Source organism: Panthera onca, chromosome A2 (assembly GCF_046562875.1).
Source record: "Panthera onca isolate mPanOnc1 chromosome A2, mPanOnc1 haplotype 2, whole genome shotgun sequence".
NCBI classification, from domain to species: domain Eukaryota; kingdom Metazoa; phylum Chordata; class Mammalia; order Carnivora; family Felidae; genus Panthera; species Panthera onca.
Genome location: NC_138340.1, coordinates 141,352,870 through 141,366,251, shown reverse-complemented (window position 1 = coordinate 141,366,251; position 13,382 = coordinate 141,352,870). Strand labels below are relative to the sequence as shown.

Here is a 13,382-nt window from a genome sequence, read left to right as displayed (position 1 = left end):
AGTGAGGGAGGTACAGACAAGAGAGGGAGACACAGAATCTGAAACAGGCTCCAGGCTCTGAACTGTCAGCACAGAGCCAGATGCGTGGGCTCTAACTCACCAGCTGTGAGATCATGACCAGGGCTGAAGTCCAACACTTAATCGACTGAGCCACCCAGGAGCCCCTAGATACTAAAGGTCTCATGAATCACCTGGGATACTTAAATATATAATCTTGAGCTCCATTCTATGGAATATACTTATACTAACTTATACTAACAAAATGTCATTTATGAAATTCACATTTAAATTTGGCAACCCTAAGACATGGTTAAAATTAAAAAGGAGTATCCTCTCTGTCTAAGGAGCCTCAGGAGAATTCGTTTTGTTGAAAATTTTGTGTAAAATCAAGGTGGCTTGCTTCTCTAATTCTAGAAAACAGAGTTTCTGACTTCTAGACCCTCTTTTAAAGGGCTCGTCAGATTAAGTGAGGCTCACCCAGGATAATTTCCCTTTTGATTAACTTGAAGTTCACTAATTGGGGACCTGAATTACATCTGCAGGATCCCTTTACCACCTAATGTAACGTTACCACAAGAGTGACATCCCATCACCACAACCTAATGGTTGGAAGCAAGTGTCTCCACCACACAAACTAGAGAGGCTTATACAAGGGCTTGGATCATTGAGGGTTCTTAGAAATCTACCAACTATTTTGCTTATAAAATTAGCATTCAGATGTCAGCAACTTGGGAAAGAAGTGAGATAAAAAGAGAATTAAACTTCTCTCTATGAGATATAAATACATAATTGGAGAACTAGTGAGCAAAGAGAAAACGAGGTCAAAAAAGAAAGAAAAGGGAATCTTGACATTTATGGTTTCAATAAAAAAAAGATTATAAGTGAAAATTCAGAGTCCAGAGTGTTTAATAAATTTTATGATAAGTACCATCTAAAATTTAATGTAAAATTATTTGCTCACTTGTGTGGAATGATCTGCTCATTTATATGTGGAATCGAAAAATGAGGCAAAACAAGCTCATAGATACACAGAACAGATTGGTGGTTGCCAGAGGCAGGGGCTTGGGGGTAGACAAATGGATGAAGGGTTCAAAAGGCACAAACTTCCATGTATAAAATAAGTAAGTCATGGATATAATGTGCAGCGTGGTGACTGTAGTTAATAATACTGCATTGCATGTTTGAAAGTTGCTAAGGAAGCAGATCTTAAAAGTTTTCATCAGAAGGAAAAAAATCGTGTATACTGATGTGTGGTGACAGGTGTCAACTACACTTACTGTGGCAATCATCTGGCAAAATATGTACAAATAGTGAGTCATTTTGTTGTACACCTGAAACTAATGTTATATGTCAATTATACTTCAATAAGAAAAAAATTACTCGCCATAATGTTTTGGAATATAACCTCCCACAGAGCATCAGAATCTCAGAAAAGTTTGCTGCATGTAGGTTACAGATAGAGACTGAGAAGTGAGTGAAAATATAAACTTGAAGTTATAGAAAATTATGATGCCTTAGATGTATCATTAGTACTCTGGGTTTTCTACCATTGATGGGAGCAGGATTTGAGCCCACCTCTCTTTGATATTAGAGAACAAGTTGATAGCAGCGAACTGGAAGTCTTGGGAACTTTTAAAAAGTTAACTTATGGGTTCCATATGTTTCTGTCTAAGAGGGGAATAATAAGAAGAAATTATCTTAGAATATATAGGGATGCCTGGGTGGCTTAGTCGGTTAAGCGTCTGGCTTCAGCTCAGGTCATGATCTTGTGGTTTGTGAGTTTGAGCCCTGTCTCGGGCTCCGTGCTGACAGCTCAGAGCCTGGAGCCTGCTTCGGATTCTGTGTCTCCCTCTCTCTCTGCCCCTCCTGCTCTCTGTCTCTCTCTCTCTCTCTCTCTCTCTCTCTCTCTCTCTCTCTCTCTCTCCCCACCTCTTTCAAAAATAAATAAACATTAAAAAAATAAATAATCCTAAAATATATAGTCAAACTTATGTCAACGTAGGCCAGGAGAATATGGTTCATTCTGAAAAGAGGGCAATTAAGTAAACTTCAGGGTTACAAAATAAATAAATACTTAAATCTCTGGAAAGAACTTAGGAATGTTTTCACCGTGTTTGCAAGTGGTTGATGTTATATAGTCTTTACAACCTGCTAGCACAATTCTAGATATTACTTACAGCAGCAGAGTGCTGCTGGTCAGACAGATAACGGTTGATTAGATTTTTTAAAATTGCACTTTTCATGATAAAATCACCTCAGGGCTTAAGTACAAAAGAAATGACACTTGTGTATATGAGATTGACTCATAGATTAGAGGATGTGAAATATTAATGTTATTTACAACATTCAACACCTGCTGAATATGAATTTACACAAATTCAGCATAAAATTCCTTCTCTTTGTGAGAGGATTAGAATCAGACAATAAGAGTTTAATGTATCAAAATTAGGAAAATTTTTGGTGTTCAACCTGGTTTCCAGGTTGGTTGAGTATGGAGGCTACGAGAAGCAATATGTGGAAAGAACCGAAGGTTCTGGATTTGGAAAAAGTTCTTTCTTCCAATCCTCTCTATGTGGCTTGTGTGTCATTGGATGAATTATTTAATATATAGGACTTCTGGTTTCTCTTCAGTAAGATGGGGACAGCCTCAGAAGATGAATGCTGAATGTTTAAGGGAGTTGCAAGTTATAAATGACCCTAATAACTTGTGTTATTATTTTCCAATCATTCCAAGCTAGCTACCATCCAAGTATTTACTTCATAGGGAAGAGGCAGTTGAAATTGGCTCCAACAGTCAAATCACAGTATGGGATGTGGTAATAGGTTGCAGCAAAAAAAAAAAAGAGTATTTACCAGATGCAATCTGGGATCTCTGAAGTTCCCATTTTGCATTTGTATTTGTTCTCACTTCAGCCATACTCAGTCACAGGAGGTATCTGTCTGTGGGAAATCACTTCATCAGCCTAAATCTTTGTTCTGCATGAAGTAAGGTAAAAACAAACAAAAAAACAAAAAAACAAAAACAAAAAAACAGGCTAAAGGATCTCTATTTACTTTGTGTTCTAATATTTTACATTGAATAGTACTTTAAAGTTAGGCAGCTTAGATGTTACCCCAATTATACAAAGAAGGAGCTGAACTGTCTTCCAGAAACTTGCTGGCAAGATATTTCTAATGCACAAGATGAAAGGCCAAGGTAGAGACAGAGCCAGTTTCTAGTAGAAATTAGGCTTCACTGCATCACAACACATCACAATCCTTGCATTTTCCCCCCTAGCACCAGTCTCTTTCTCTCCTCTCTCATTTTTAATTTATATATAGAAAAGTTAAGTGAAAGAGTTTTGGCTAAGTAAGAGAAAATGATACTAAGAAACACTGCATATAAAACAGAGACTAAAAAGATGCTTTTTGGATTTCTGTCAGAATCTTCAAGAAAATTAGAGTCACTGTAAAAAGACCTAACTCCGTTTGGGAGAGACCTATTTACTTAGTGGCATCAAAACACACATTAATGACAAGAGAATGAGGTAAGGTTTGTGCTTTGGCCAATTATGGCCTCTATTGATAGATTTTAGAGGGCAATTTCAGCAGTCATTTTTATGATTTAGTGTGTCAAAATCCATAATTACTCTATAAATAACATTGTAGAAAAAGTCATTGTTGGGATCCCTACAAACATCCCTTCTCCTTAGGTCTTTCACTTTTCATTCTACTCTCTCCACTGCTGCTAGAACTCTGTTTCTTAAATAATTTATCTAATCATGTTATTTGCTTTTGTTTAAACATCTCTCTGAACTCCAGAGAGCCTTCAGTATAATAAACACTAAAGCCTCTGGCTTGACATTCAAGCCAGAAGTGGCTTCTGATGTGGCCAGAAATTACCCCTTTGACCTTATTTTTGCACATGCACCTTAACTCCAGATACTCACACATGGGATTCTATTCTAGTTATTCATGTCTCACTCTTCAATAAATCTTCCATACCATTTCATGAGACTAAGTTGTTGCAAATGCTGTCTCTGTTTAGAACATTATTCCTCCTCTTATGCTTCCAAATTCTTCTAGGATTAAGAATCAAGTGTAACTTTATGTGTAAACTCTCTCTTGTATCCCATGGGTAGGCAACCTTGCTTCCTCTGAGTTCCAGGAGATCATCTTAACTCTATTATACCATGTGCTACATTGCATTGCAACGTCATTCCATTTCTGACTTCTCTGTGGACTAGAAGTTCATCTGGTACCAGGGCTGTTTAACTTATTGTTAATTCCACAGCACATGGTATAGTGCTTGTTAAGACCAGCAGATAATCAATAAATGTTTGCCAAAGTAAATCAAGGCTCTAGAAGCTCTATTCTTTGCATTGCAAAAATGGCTTGGATTGATTCCTTTTTCAAAAAAATTCCTTATTTATTTTTACAAATGTTTTAAGAGTCTTGATTTCATGTTCTAAGCAGGATATACTAGGTAACAGCAGGCTAGTATTCCCCTGTAGCCATGTGAAAAAAGTGGATAAATTACAAAAATCATACTTTTTAAGTTTTGAGAAATCTATGGAATCAATAAGGACTAGATGAAATAAAATCACAGAGGGAAACGCTATACAAATGAGCTTTGAATCACCAGTTCTTTTTTCTTGCAGAGGAATTGCCAATTCTGGTTTGAGCTAAGGGTCAGGGTTGGCCTATGTACAGAACCTTTGCTGGGGAGAGGGAAGACCTTTTGTCATTGTATAGGTCTGGAGCAACAAATTAGAATCTTGAGAACCTCAAACATAAACAATGAGTAAAAACAATTTAAGTTCTCATGGAATATTTACTAACATCAACCATCTGGTGGGCCATAAAGAATCTTCAGAAATTTGAAAAGACTGGAATAGTTTTGAATTCATTCTCTGATCACAATGCAATAACTAAGAAGTGAGTAATAAGATAACAAGAAAAGCCCCACTGTCTGGATATTAAATAACACATCTCTAAGTCATACATGAATAATTAAGAAATCAAAATGAGAGGCACCTGGCTGGTTCAGTTGGTAGAGCATGAGACATCTCAGGGTCATGAGTTCAAGCCCCACATTGGGCATAGAGCCTACTTAAAAAACAAAAGAAAAAATAAAGAAATAAGAAAGAAATCAAGATGAGAATTAGTTTGAACTGAATCATAATGAAGATAAAACATATTTAAACTTGCATGATGCAAGTAAAGCATAGTGAAATACATGTTTATAGGGACATGTATATATATTAGAAAAGGGTTAAAATCAAAAAAGCTAAAAAAGAGCAACATATCAATTTTATGAAAAAGAAAAGAAAAGGAAAGAAAAAGAAAGATAAGAGCAGAAACCAGTGGAATAGAATGAGAATAGCAACTAAGATAAAATCTTTTAGAAAAAATTAATAACATTCTGGCAGAATGTTTAACAAAAATAGGGAAAAAGTAAATTACCTTACCAGAAACTTGAAATCCATTATTAAAAACCTTCTCACAAAGAAAGTGCTTTACCAGAGAATTGTTCCAAATATTTAATGAAGAAATTAACATCTAGTTTATGCAATTTCTCCCAGATAATAAAAACAGAGGAAACATTTACCAGCTTTCTTTTCTTTTTTCTTTCTTTCTTTCTTTCTTTCTTTCTTTCTTTCTTTCTTTCTTTCAGATGCTCCTTTCTCTAACTAGTTTGCTAAGAGTCTTATCAAGAATGGATATTTAGAAGGGAACATCCTTAATCTGGTAAAGAATATTTACCAAACCACTACAGCAAACATTATGCTCAATGGTAAAATAGAACCGGGAGTTCTATTCAATGCAATAAGATACAAAAAAGAAATAAAATATATCTGACAAAAACCCATATCCAGAACATGTAAAGAGATCGTAAATATCAATAAGAAAAAGATCATACACTGAAAACAAATGAGCAAAATTTTGAACATATCTGTAACAAAAAGAGAAATCCAAATAAACATATAGAGACAGGCTCAAGTTTATTATTCAGCTGAGAAATCCAAATTGAAACTATAACACAGTAATTGTACATATATACCAGGAGGCTAAAATCTAAATGAGAGAAAATGCTTAGTGTTGGTGACAGTGTGGATCAGCTGGTATCCTCATATGATGTGGCTGGGAGAATAAATTGGTACACTCTGGAAATCTGTTTGCAGTGCTTCCTAAAGCTGAACATAGGGGAACCCTTTGACCCAGCAATTCTGTGTGGTTCACTTAAAGATGTGTGCTAAAATGTTCGGAATCGCACTATTTATATTAATTAAGGTTTGAAAACTACAATACTCATCAATAGTGTATTGATATTAGTATGAACCATGTGCAAATTGTTGATTGTATATGTCAGATAGTTCAAATATTGGTAGCAGTATATTTTTTTCAATCTATCTATTGTGATAAATCAACACAGTGAATACTATATAGCAATGAGAATAAAGATTCATAACCACATGGAACAACAAAAAAAAAAAAGCCAGACATGAAAGTACATATTGAATAATCCCATTTAAATAAAATTGTTTTTAATTTAAAACTAAAGTATACCATTAGAAGTAAAGATAGTAACTATGTTATTCTTGCTGAGAGAGAGTAATGGAAGGAGATATGAGTGAGGCTTTTTGGGTTGTAGGGTTTGGTACTGTGTTGGTACTTGATACGCATTCTGTTTGCGCAGATATGATCAGTTTGTAAAAATTTATTGAGTGATACAATTATGATTATTTATTTTACTTCAATAAAAATTTTTCAAATTAAATCAAGAAGCAGATGCAAGAAAATATGAAAATTACTATTAATGTAGTATTCTGTATATAATGGCATTAGAAAGTTATGTCATGAATGTATTATGTCATTTAACCTCACAATAACTGTATGAGGTAGGTATTATTATTTCCTATCCACTTTTATAGATGTGGAAATTGAAGGTCAGAGAAGGCGCATAGGAAGCCTCAGGTCTTGAAAATGGTCACATGATCCCTCCCAGCCCTGTTGACTCATTAGATGTGCCAGGACTACTCTGATCCCCACGCAAATTCAGCATAATTCAAGCTGGGACCCTGATACCCATGGCTTTACAGAATGATATCTACTTCTAGTTCAGACCACAGACTCCTGGAGGCTGTCGGAGTGGGGAAAGTGCCAATGGGCAGGACAGGAATCAGCCAACACATCTCCCGGTGGGGGCAATGTACTCTGCTCCTGTAAGATACTCAACAAGTGAAAGATGAGGGTTGAACAGAGCAGAAAGATATATCGACAGAAAGAATAGGAAGAGGAAAAGTATGGAGTCTGGGAAGCAGAATCTCTTTCCTGGAGAGCAGAGAGTATGGCTGAAGTCAAGTTGGTGGGGTATTCTGGCTAGAGAGCTGGGGAGTGTGGAATTAGAGTGAGCCTTGAGTGCTACCATGAAGGGTGAGTTTGAGGGGGAGAGGAGTCCACACTCATAAAGTCCTGCTCAGGTTGCCCAGAAAGTGTGGCCATTGGATCCCAAACACTAGTAGAAATTGCCTGCATTGAGATTTGCCTGTTCTAGCCATCAGGGGAGCAGGTGCTCAGTGTGTAAGAATCGTGAGTGAATCCATCAGAAACACCAGGCTGAACCACTGGGAGGCTTTTGTCTTCATTTGAAGCTTCTCTCTGCATATCTCAGCAGACTGGAGTAGTGTGTCAGTCCATCGGTGGCAGGTGACAGAAAATCCAGCTTAAACCTGCATAAGGGGGTGTTTATGAACTTGGGAAATTGAATGTACAGGCATAGAATTGGCTTCAGGCCTGTGTTAAATAATGTGGGGTCTTATCTCTCTCAGTCTCCCCAGTTAAAAAAAATCAACCACTGACAGGTATCGATCCTGTCTACCATAAACACCCAGTGGGGTTGAGGCCTTTTCAAAACTTTTTCAAAAGATTTTTAATGTTTCCATTTCCATTAAGACATCTTCCAAGGTCTATTTTTGAAATCTGTGAAATGTTGTGCCCAAGAGAAACAAAATGGACTTTAGTATCTGATTAGTTCAACTACTGAGTGAACTTGTCTAGAAGACAGATGGGGAGAAGTGAACATTCCAAGTCCGGTTCTATAAGTTAAGAGTCTCTAAACCATTGGCCCAGGATGTGATGTTCTCTCCTGCTCTAAGACATTCTTCATTGTTTGTCCACAGGGACTTGGAGAGTGATGCTATCAAAGGGCCCCCAGGGAATGCTAATGGCTCCGGAAACTTTGGTACAGTCATTTTGCTATAACACTTGCTTTGAAAACACAAATTTATTCCAGTGTTATTGATATATTAGGGACCAATTTGAGCATAATGCAAATTTCAAATTTTATGTTGGCTTTTGTGCAATTTCATCTGGTTACACACTAGGTAAGAGCAGAAAACTACAAGTAGCTGAAGTAAGCTATGTCCAAATACAGAAAACTCACATATGCACACATATCATTTCTCAGTTGTCTTTGTGCTATGAGACACAGCCATCCACATCTGCTATTACATTTCCTTTCCAAGTTCAGATAATACTCTTTATGTCACTTCATAAAAATTTGCAGGCTGGGAACCCTCCAGTTTCCACAAGTAAACTTCAGATAACTTTCAAAGTAAAGTATCGTATCTATTATGCTACTTATGAATTTCCTAATCATTTAATATACATAAAAACTGTTACACCTTTTATAAGACTCCTGTTTTTTCATATATGTGTCACTGGTAAAGTTGGTGAATGTTGTGCTCTTAAATCACCACCCCCCCATAAGCCCTGTGGTTTTTATTGTGAGATTTTTGCATAATGTAAGGATTTTTGGGAATGTATATATTGTATTATAGCAAAACTGCACATAAAACTCACTAAAAATTAATCAAGGCTTTTGTGTGAAAAATTTATCTCAAGAAGTTGAAATAAAGTGTGGCTTCGCTTCATATTAGAAATAAAATTAGAAGCTAGAAGTTGCTAGGTATATGGCTCTGAGCTCACATTCACATGTATTCAGAGATTCTTTTACTCTCTGAATATGCTTTTGCGATGTGTAGCACTGCACTTTGCATAAAACATTATAAAGCTTAAAACAATTATTGGCTTTCTACGTGTCTTTCCAGTGGACATAGTAATTGTAAATACAGAATTGTGTTAAATGCATTGAACTTAAATTAGTCAAGTCATGTCACTTCTAACAAGACTTTCCCCTTCCCTTTGCTGATGACAGTGTCACAGCCTGTACTGAAGTGTGTTAACACGGATGTTAGTAAGAGGGATTTCGAGCTGCCTGAAATGCAATAATACAAATAAAGAATATGCTCTCATAGGAGCAAAATGATAGTTTTAAGGCAGTGGTGCAAAACTTGACTGCTTTGGGATGGGTAGATATATGTTTTTAATTAGGTATTTGAAAAATACTCATTCGGAAGAATGAGTTCTCTAAGAGACAAACTCTTACATGTCATCTGATGAGAATATGATGATGAAGAACAGCATTTTTTAGAACAGGCATTATATAACATTGATTGCCACAAAAGGCTTGTCTTGCAAAAAAACATAGTGTCTGCACCCAAACTTCCTTAGCATTACACAAACGACAGTAATAATTGGATACAGAGTTGAAAAAAGAGCTTGAGGAGCCCTGGTGTCTTATGCATCTAATTACTGCGATGTCACCAGAGATCTGATAGTGTGGGAAAGAGGGAGGTGGGGAGCACTGATGAGATGGCAGTACCCAGAACAAAGAATAAGATTGTCTCTTTGTGTCTGGATCACCATCCTCTGAGTCATGAGGGAATCTGCAGTGCACATTAACCCTTTGCCAGGTTGGTCCAAGAGGCAAAGTGAGGCTGCTATGTTAGGCATCATCACTTGATGCTTGAGGTGAATGAGACAAATTATTTTTATCTTGTTTTGTTTTGGTTCAGGTTTTAGTGTTCATTAAAACATATTTTAAATTTCAAACCACTTGATTCAGCTTGCTGAAATTTCTACCTGTTCTTTCTGGATACGAATAGGAATGGTGGGACCAAGTTTTGTCTTCTCACTCATCTGGCCAACACAAGAACAGAGTCATACAACTGTGGCAAGCACAGGTGGTTTCACTCCCCGCAATGTGGCCAGGTTCTAGTTCTCCTAAGAATCCAGTAGAGGTTCTCAGAACCACCTTTGGGAACCTTTGGTAGGCTGGCTTTTGTTTCCAGGGGAAAAGAGTCAATTAAACAGGCTTTGAAAAAAATGAGCCCTGTATTAAAGGGATCCAGAAATGCCGTAGAATGCTTTGGTAAATCTCCATGGGGATGAAAGAATAGGGTTCTACAGAGTCTCCTCATGCTGCACTATGCAGCTTTGAATTGGCTGCTGAGGTATGCCAACAGAGAGGCAGGTCTGATTTTCCTCCCTGCCCCAAGCAAACCTTAAAAGGTTGGAACTTGAAAAGGTTGGAAGTGAGATTAATACGGGGAGACCTAAGTAGAGTTTCCAAATTGCCTCTTTACTCATACATCATTCATACATTATTTATCAACTCTTCTGTGTGCTGAGAGCTGGGATAAGCATGGGAGAGCAAAGGCAAGAATGATGTAGATCCTGTTCTAGTGGAGGATGACAGGCAGGAAGGCAAGTAAGGGCCATAAAGTGTTATGGGGACTCTGAAGAAGACAGTGGTGGAGAGAGTAGTCAAGTTTACCTAGAACATGGGTCATTAAACATTTTTGTTCTATGAACACATTTGGCCATGAGTGAGATTTAATTCCTCATGCTTCCAATTTCAAGCAAATGCTCAACACAATATATGTTGAATGTGACAGTATTTATACCATAAGTTAAATTACAGAGCTACAGTTACTGCTAGTCCGTGAATATATGAAAAGGAAATTAATTATAATCAAAGTTCTGAGTTACTCTGAAAATACCAAGAAGAAGAGGAAAAAAATCCCAGAACACCAGTTATTGCCTTAGCTTTGCAACTAACTAGTTGTGTGATCTTGCCAAATCACTTAATTTTGGCCTCAGTTTCCTTACATATAAAATGAGAAATTCTTCTATTCTAGATTGTAATGATTACAGAAAAACTCAAAGACTAAAAATAGAAAAAATCAAGAGTGTAGATTCTTAATAGTATTTTTCCATGTATAAACAGACTTTAAAGAGCAACTGAATAATTTTGGACCTCTGCTGAAATTCAAACCAAATTAGAAGCCAGACGGTTGTTACCCATAATCCCCACATGAGATGAATCCCAGGAAGCCCATCTGCTTGAATTCCCCATTTCCACATGGAAGTTAGGATCTCCAGCTATTCATAATCTGGTGAGTCATTTCATCTTTTTTCTTTTCTCATGTGTGCCAAAGAAAATTTCTGCTGAGGAATATAAGGAATCTAAATTCTGACTGGTGTCTATGGAGCATATAGTAAATGGTCCTTAACATGAATATCTGTAGAAAACTCAGAAGGGTAGAACATAATATTGTGCATGTTATAAACTAAATTCTATTCTCAACTATAGCTACTCAGGACTTCTAATCCTGACTGTTAAAATCAACTTCCCATTTCTAGTCTCCTCCCCTGTCCCATCCCATCCATGCACTACCAGATTAATCTTTCAAAGTAGCTCTGTCCAATAGAATAAACCATAATAATGGAAATGTTATATGTCTATCTTTCCTGTTCAATACAGAAGTTACTAGGTATCGAACCTTGTTGAGAAGTTGAAATATGGCTAATGCAATTGAGAGCTGAAGTTTTCATTTTATTTAATTTTCATTAAGTTAAATTTGAACTTAGGTAACTACTTGTGCTGCTGGCTTCAGCACCGAATATTACAGTTCTCAAGCACATCCTTGACCATGTCCCTTCTCTGCTCAAAACATTTAAATAGCTTTGCTCTGCCTAAAATGTACCGTTAAAATACCTTAAACTAGTATTCAAGAAGTTCCGTGAACTATTCTCAAACTTCACTTTTCATACAAAATCAGTATTTCATTCAAAGGGAAATATTTACTGTTCTCAAACTTGTCTCCTGTTTTCTAGCAACCTCATTTTTTCCTGTAGTTTTTTGAATGAGAATGGCATTTTTTCATTTATTTAATTATATCTGATATTGAAATATCCTCACTTAAATTTTCCCACCTCTATAAGGTCTTATCTCATTTACAGCAATCGATGACTTGTGCTCATGAAATCCCATAACCCTTTCTTGTGACATTTAGTACATTGTACTGTACATCTTCACTGTTTATGTATATACGTTAAGTCCACTACTTGATTGTAATCTTTCTGAGACTGTTGTCCATGTCTAATTTAACTTTCTGTATGTCCTGGCTCTTCTCACAAGGAAATACAAACTAAGCATTAAGCAGACACCAACAGCATTGTATTGAAACCCTAGTCACTTGAATTACTACCTGTGTAATTGATTAGCACAATGCCAAGCACATAGCAAGTGCTCAGCAAATGCTAGCTAATTTGTAAGTGCTAATGATACAAGTTCAGGATTTTCATAGGTGGACTGTCGTAAATACTTTTGAAACACAATCAAAAGGCCATATTGTTTTACTGAAAGAAGATGAGCCAATATTCTCCAAGACCGTTGCAGAAAGAAACTTGTTCTCTCTCACTGCAGGAATTCTTGATCTATATTCACCTCTCTCTCCATTGATGAAAAATGGAGTTTGGGGCAGAATGTCAAAAAAGAAGCCTTGAAAGTTAGTCCCAGGCAGGACCAACAGCAGGTCTTCCTGAAAGCTATTGCTTGGTAAAGACAGCCCCACATCCGCAAAGCAGGTGGTTTCCTGCCCTCCTGCCATCTACTGTGTTCCCATGCCAGAACCCACTGTTTGCAGCACCAGGCTTGAATGGCTTATTTTCTTTGGTCCTGGGCTTGAAAGGAATTATAAAGATACGTAGGTGAAAATGGAAGAGCACAGATTGAAAGGAAAGCCTCCCTTTTCATATTTGAGGGAATTCTTTGTCCTCTGTTTTTGAATACTAATCTTCAGGTTGATTATTTAGGCTGATTTTTTGCCCCCAGTGATTGAAATCAAATGCTTTCCAAACTATATGTAGAGAATTTTAAAGATTTTGCTCAAAGATATAAAATTCTGCTAAAATATTGGTGATTATGTTTAAATTACCAAATTCCTGACTTTAAAATATTTATAAGAAAATGGCATTATTTTTATTTGCAAAACTCATGTGAACTAACTTCTAACCCACTTTAAGCTGGTGACAGTGGCTGATCTTTAATGAACTCATATATAAATCATCTGGGCTTGAATTCTAGTTTGCTCTTACTCACTATATGGATGATTTTCTTACCGGTTACAGTTAACTCCTCCTAGGTTTGAATGTGAGCTGGTCCACTTAAAAACTTTCCAGTCTCTCACAAGTTACTTAACTTCTCTGAGCCT

At 36.7% G+C, this 13,382-nt stretch overlaps 1 long non-coding RNA gene across 3 annotated transcripts in view; it reads left to right on the top strand.

Annotated features, from left to right (window-relative positions):
- Positions 1–13,382, top strand: part of LOC132679463 (uncharacterized) — a 477,892-nt gene that overhangs the window by 133,237 nt on the left and 331,273 nt on the right. For 2 of the 3 annotated variants that reach the window (XR_009610166.3, XR_009610165.3), the window contains exon 3: positions 11,114–11,282. This is a non-coding gene — a long non-coding RNA (uncharacterized LOC132679463). Of the gene's footprint in view, positions 1–10,324; positions 10,412–11,113; positions 11,283–13,382 lie in introns of those variants that run through there. The other variant, XR_009610167.3, reaches the window with a different exon arrangement.